The sequence below is a fragment of the Gekko japonicus genome, unplaced genomic scaffold (assembly GCF_001447785.1).
Source record: "Gekko japonicus isolate JY-2015 unplaced genomic scaffold, Gekko_japonicus_V1.1 scaffold1732, whole genome shotgun sequence".
In the NCBI taxonomy this organism is placed as follows: domain Eukaryota; kingdom Metazoa; phylum Chordata; class Lepidosauria; order Squamata; family Gekkonidae; genus Gekko; species Gekko japonicus.
Window position 1 is genome coordinate 254529 of NW_015175412.1, and position 7110 is coordinate 261638.

Sequence of the window (7110 nt, forward strand, 5' to 3'; positions counted from 1 at the left end):
AGCTCCCTCAGCCCCACCTACCTCACAGGCAGTGTCCCCTCTAAGATGAGTTAGTGTGAGCTAGCCCACAGTCTTTCAGCCTCCAGCTCACACATTTTTGTATTAGCTCAGGAAGGATGTGGCTCCAGAGCAATCTGATTTATGCAGTAGCCAAATTGCTTGCTCACAACTTTAATGCCAGTCGCTCACAAAGTAAAAAATTTGCACACAAGACTCCACAGCTTAGAGGGAGCACTGCTCACAGGGTGTCTGTTGTGGGGAGGGGAAGGGAAAGGAGTTTGTAAGCCGCTCTGAGGCTGAATCTGCATTTGTCTTTCCCACCGGTGTCCCAGCCTTTTGACTCCGTCTTCAAAAAAGCTGTCTACATTTGGTGTTGTTTTCACACCTCAAGAGTGCTAGCATACTTTTGCATGTCCACATACCGTTTTATCGTTCTTTGGGGTGGCTCCACTGTCATTGCACCTCTGCACTGCTTTAAAAGAATCTTCTCCAAACAACATTCAAACAAGCATAGAGAAAGAGGCCGTCACAGCAGCATGAAACTAATTTAAAAATGCAAATGCAGATTCGACCTCAGGACTCCGAGTGAAGGGCGGGGTATAAATCCAATCTCCTCCTCCACCTCTTCTCCTCCTCCCCCTCCCAAAATACTAGCACTCAAGGGCATCCAGTGAAGCTAACAGGCATCAGGTTCAGGACAGCCAAAAGGAAATAATTCTTTACATGGCGAGTGATTGAAATGCGGAATTCGCTGCCAGAGGATGTAGTGATGGCCACAAGCATCAATGTCTTTAAAAGGCAAATTAGGAGGAGGAGGAGAGGAGATTGGATTTATACCCCGCCCGCCCGTCACTCAGACAGATTCCTGGAGGTTTCTCAGTGGCTACTAGCCATGGGGACTGACGGGATCCTCCACGTTCAGATCTCCTGGGGTCAGTGTTCCCTCTAAGCTGAGTGAGTGTGAGCTAGCTCATGCATTTTTGTCTTAGCTCAGGGAGGAGGGCTCCAGAGCAAGCTAATTGATGCAGTAGCCAATTCACTCGCTCACAACCTGAAGGCCAGAAGCTCACAAAGCAGAACTTTTGCTCACAAGACTCTACAGCTTAGAGGGGGCATTGCCTGGGGTTACGACTGATCTCCAGGCGACAGAGATCAGTTCACCTGGAGGAAATGAATACTTTGGAAGGTGGGCTCGATGGCGTTCTACCCCGTCAAAGTCCCTCCCCTCCCCAAACTCCACCCGCCTCAGGCTCCGCCCCCAAAACTTCCAGGTATTTCCCAACTTGGAGTTGGCAGCTCAACTGTTGTGTTCCATTTGGTTGGTCCTAATAAAAGGGATTATATGGGTCATGTTCTGGGGTATTAATCATCTTTCCATGTATTGATCGCTCAATCCTTGCAGAGCTGCCGGCTCTGAGCGATTTACAGTTACTCATGTGTTGACACGGGACTAACAATGATGGGGGTAAGGGAGGACAACATATATAATTTTTAATCACACACACTTCGCAGTCGACAGGGAGTCTGGTCAGCTGTAAGCATCAGACGTGTTCCGGCAGCATTCTTTAGTCGGCGTCGCTTGATGTCGTCAGCATTTTCTTGGTCGCAGCGCACCACTGCCACCATCTGGCCGGAATGGCCCATTGCAGGCTTTTCTTTGATGCTGCGTAGATCTCTCTTGGCTTTTGATCTTACGCGCGGACCTTCCGTTTGTCGGCTAACACTTCCCCACCAGGGGGTTAAGTGTGCCCACCCTCTCTAAGGAGTGGTACCCATTTTATCTACTCGCCGAAGCTTTCGATCGGCTGGGTATTGGGTTTTTCTTTTGGGCCAGCATGGCTGACAACTTCTCCCCTGGTTTTAACCGGCGTCCTCCCTGTGTTTGAATTCCCACCCATCCCTCAACCAAGCAATTATTACGGGACTTTTGGTGGAAGATCGACTTTCCCTATGAAGAAAGGTGAAAGCACTTGGGGCTCTTCAGCTTGGAGAAACGACGGCTGAGGGGCGACATGATCGAGGTTGACAAGATTATGCCTGGGATAGAGCAGGTCGAGAAAGAGGTCCTTTTCTCCCTTTCTCACAATACAAGAACTCCTTGTAGGCACTCCACGAAATTGCTGAGCGGTCGGGTTAGAATCCGTGAACCCAGACTGCTGGTTGGCAGGTTCCAGCTGCTTCTGGAGAGGGATGGTGGTGCTCGGCGGGATAAAACCTGGCTGGGCCGTGGAGAAGTGGGTGTGGATGGCACTCTGCAGGAGCACAGCCGAAAGATCGCCCTACATACCTACAACATACACGAAAGGTGGTCATCCAGCCTCCTCTTGAAAACGTCCAGCGAAGGAGCATCCACCACCTCCTGAGGCAGTCCGTTCCACTGCTCAACCACTCTTACAGTTAGGAAGTTTCTCTTGATATTTAGCCGGTAACAACTTCCTTGTAATTTCCACCCATTCGATCTAGTCCTGCAATCCAGAGCAAGAGAGAAGAGATCCGCTCCATCTTCTGCATGACAGCCCTTCAAATACTTGAAGACTGCAATTGTGTCCCCTCTAAGCCTTCTCTTTCCCAGGCTAAACAGACCCAACTCTTTCAGCCTTTCTTATGTTCTTATGGAATGCAAAGACCCCTTTGCCATTTCTGAAGGTTCCAGGCCAGATTACTCAGAAAACAGCTTTCCGCTTCCGGCTCTTCTAACGATGGTCTGGTTCTTTTGAGAGGCTCCCTTGACGATTCTGGATCGCGGGAGACCGAAATAAATAAAACGCGTCGCCGTTGCAAAAAAAAAACCCCCACCCGCCCACCCCTCAACTGCAAATGACTTCGTCAGCACTTCCTCACCCACCTTTGGTACAGAATTTGAAGAAATAATTTCCCACCCACATCCAGCACAGAAGCTGGAGAAAACTGGGGGTGGTAGAAAAGGCTTTCTTGGTAAAGAAGAATGGTGTGCTATTCAGTATTCAGTTCTGGGCTGTAGCCGGGGCTTTCTCAAGGTTAGTCCCACATCACCAAGCTCCGGAGGGACTCAGGGTTGGGGGGCTTACTTTCCATGAATAAAGACCCAGGTTCAGTCCAGTTAATAGCAGCCGGGTAGGGGAAAGGCCTAACGGGAGACCCAGTAACAACACAAAATGTGTATAGATTCAAGTGTGTTGGTCTGAAGCAGCAGAACAAAGTTTGAGTCCAGTGGCACCTTTAAGACCAAAGAAGTTTTATTCTGGGCAGGGGTCATTTCCCGCAGGAGCACACAGGAGCGGAGCTCCAGCAGTAAAGAGCCCAGGGGGCGGGTACATGCAACAAGCCCCGCAGATCTGCATGTTCCCCCCCCAATAGCTAGCAATCCAAAACAGTCCAGTGGAGCCTGAGCAGTGGGTGTTGCCTTCTGACACACTTCTGGTGACATCAGGGTGTGTGGCATATGCGAATAAACTATGCTAATGAGTTATGCTAATGAGCCCCCTGCACCTCTTTTTCTACGAGATGACCCCTGATTCTGGGAATAAGCTTCTGTGTACGCACACACTGTACACACCGTACAATAGGGGTCCCCGAAATTTCAGCCTGTAGGCCGCTTTGGAATTCTGGTACAGCAGGGTAGCCAGTCCCACGTTGCTAGCTCCAGGTTAGGAAATACCTGGAGATTTTGGGGGTGGAGCCTAGGGAGGGTGGGGTTTGGGAGGGGAGGGACTTCTAAGGGCTACAGTGCCATAGAGTCCACCCTTCACAGCAGCCATTTTCTCCAGGTGAACGGATCTCTGTCCCCCGGAGATCAGTTGCAGGGCTCATTTCCTGCAGGAGCGCACAGGAGCGGAGCTCCGGCAGTAAAGAGCCCAGGGGGCGGGCACATGCAACAAGCCCCGCCCCCTGCTCCCAGCAGCCCTCAGCCAGAGCAAGAAGCAGCCAGGTAAGCTGCAGAGCGCCCCCCCCAGGCCCCCTGGTCCAAAACAGTCCAGTGGCACCTTTAAGACCAAGTTTTACTCAGGTACAAGCTCTCCCTCCTCTGTGAGGAAAGATCTGCACGTTCCCCTCCCCGCAATAGCTAGCAATCCAAAACAGTCCAGTGGGGCCTGAGTGGTGGGTGTTGCCTTCTGACACACTTCCGGTGATGTCATGGGGTGTGGCATATGCAAATAAGTTATGCTAATGAGTTATGCTAATGAGCTCCTGCACCTCTTTCTCTACGAAATGACCCCTGATCAGTTGTAATAGCGGGAGCTCTCCAGCCACAACCTTGAGGTTGTATATCAAAAAGAGAGCTCACGGGAGGAGACTGTATCAATATAGAAACACTCCGTGAATAATTTACGAACAAAAGCAGAAAGATTGTATTGTGCAAACCCACTCAAACAGTATAAATTCTTATCAACATCAACAAACTTCTGGTTGATCACAAGCTAAACATGAGCCTGCAGTGTGATGTGGCTGCGAAGAAAGCTAATGCAATCTTAGGATGCATTAACAGAAGCACTGTGTCCAGATCACGGGAGGTGGTAGTTCTGCTCTATTCTTCTACGATCAGGCCTCACCTGGAGTCCTGTGTCCAGTTTGGGGCACCACGTTTTAGGAAGGATGTTGACAAGCTCGAGCTTGTCCAGAAGAGAGCAACCAGGATGGTGAGAGGGTTGGAATCCAAGTCTTACGAGGAAAGGCTGAAAGGGTTGGGTCTGTTTAGCCTGGGAAAGAGAAGGCTTAGAGGGGACATGATTGCAGTCTTCAAATATTTGAAGGGCTGTCATGTAGAAGATGGAGCAGATCTATTCTCTCTTGCTCCGGATTGCAAGACTAGATCTAATGGATGGAAATTACAAGGGCGTCGATACCGGCTAAATATCAGGAGAAACTTCCTAACTGTAAGAGTGGTTGAGCAGTGGAACAGACTGCCTTGGGAGGTGGTGGATGCTCCTTCGCTGGACGTTTTCAAGCGGAGGCTGGACGACCATCTTCCGGGTATGTTGTAGGCATGTAGGGCTATCTTTCAGCTATGCTCCTACAGAGAACAGGGGGTTGGACTAGATGACCTGCAAGGTCCCTTCCAACTCTAACATTCTTTGATTCTATGAAACACCCTTATATATTTTCTTAAAGAGCTAGGATCAAAAAGTACTTAATACAAAGGAAAAACTCTGAATAAAGTCCAACAATCCTATGTATAAACCAGCTATCTGAAGAAGCAAAAAGCGAATGCGGCAGTGAAGCCAGCCGGGCATAGTTGCTACTCCTAAAGATGTGGAACTTTTTTCTCCCGAAACTGTTTATACATAGGATTGGTGGACTCTATTCAGAGTTTTTCCTTTGTATTACGTACTTTTTGATCCTAGCTCTTTAAGAAAATATGTAAGGGTGCTATAAGAATTTATACCGTTGAGTGGATTTGTACAATACAGTCTTTCTGCTTTTGTTCGTAAATTATTCACGGAGTGTTTCTATATTGATACAACTACCTTGAGGTTGGCCATCCTAGTGGTGGGCACAGCAACAAAATAGTTGCTACGTGGCCTTCCATGGAGACACATCGCTCTGCAGGTCTCTCCATGTGGAGACAGTGCCCTCGTACTCCCACACAGACGATGCTGGCCAAGCTGGCCATTTGGGATAGGGAAAGGTGTAGCGGTTAAGTGCGCGGACTCTAATCTGGGAGAACCGGGTTTGATTCCCCACTCCTCCACTCGCACCTGGCTGGATGACCTTGGGCAAGCCACAGTTCTCTCAGAGCTGTCCTTGAAAGAGCAGTTCTCTCAGCGCTCTCTCAGCCCCACCTCCCTCCCAGGGTGTCTGTTGTGGGGTGGGGAAGGGAAAAGAGTTTGTAAGCTGCTCTGAGACTCTGAATGAAAAACGGGGTATAAATCCAATCTCTTCTTATTCTTCTGCTTCTTCTGCTTCTTCTGCTTCTGTTTCTTCTTCTGTTTCTTCTTCTGTTTCTTCTTCTTCTTCTTCTTCTGCTTCTGCTTCTGCTTCTTCTTCTGCTTCTTCTGCTTCTGCTTCTGCTTCTGCTTCTGCTTCTACTTCTACTTCTGCTTCTCTCTCTCCTTTCAACTGCAACCTGAATCTGAACTGGATCTACTTGAATTAATGCAAGTTTACCTTTTTTTGCAACATCCTTCTTGGGAGATTTATTTAGTCCACTCAGGATCACACTTCTAAGACTGGGCAAACGCTGCCAGTCTAACCAAATATCCCATTAGCAAGGACCTCAACAGGGTACGGTGCCATGGATTCCAGCTTCCAAAGCAGCCATTTTCTCCAGGGGAACTGACCTCTGTCATCTGGAGGTCAGTGGGAATAGCAGGAGATCTCCTGGCCCCGCCTAGAGGATGGAAACCCTGCACTCCAGTCATAGGCCCCCATTCAGACGCCAAATTTGCCGCGGGAGAGCCACGAAAGTTGGGCGGATTTTCCAGGTGCGATCACACTGTAACATTTGGCGGGCGTAGTGCACCCGTGGCCAACCCGTGGTGTGCTGCCGAAAATGTGCGGTTTAAAACTACCTGCACGACAGTACTGGCAAATGGTTTGCCACAGGCTGCCGGTGGATGCCATCGGTGTGATCGCGCCGGCGCGGCTCACCCCCCCCCCCCCCGGCCGTTTTCATTGCAGCGCAGGCGCCAAGGGACAGAACCACGGTGTGCCGCCGACGCATCTGATCGCGCTCTGGCGGGTCTAACTGCACCGGCGCAAATAGCTGCGCCTCCCCGCCGACGTTATCTGGCCCGTGTGACCGGGGCCATAGTTGATAAGTGTTGGGTATTACAAGTTGAAAACACAGCATAGCTGGGGTTAAATGTCTGTTTATGTTACTCACAGGAAGTCACATGTTTCTCTTGTAACCAATGTTCTTTAGATGTAGAATGCCCGGGAATTTTCTCCCTGATCTAGGGATTTGATTGGGACTAAAGTGTCAAGGTGTATTACCATTTTATGGCTTCTCTTCCCGTCTTTGTCTGGTGTTCTGAAGAACAAGACGAGTAGCCATTCCCTTCTTCTAGTTTTTGTCTTTGTAGAGTAAGGATGTAGTAGATTTTGCTCTGTTGTTATTTTCATCCCAGTTACCCTTCCCCATGCTAGAATGTAGTAAAAACTTTATATTTCAATCACACATGGACTCTCAGT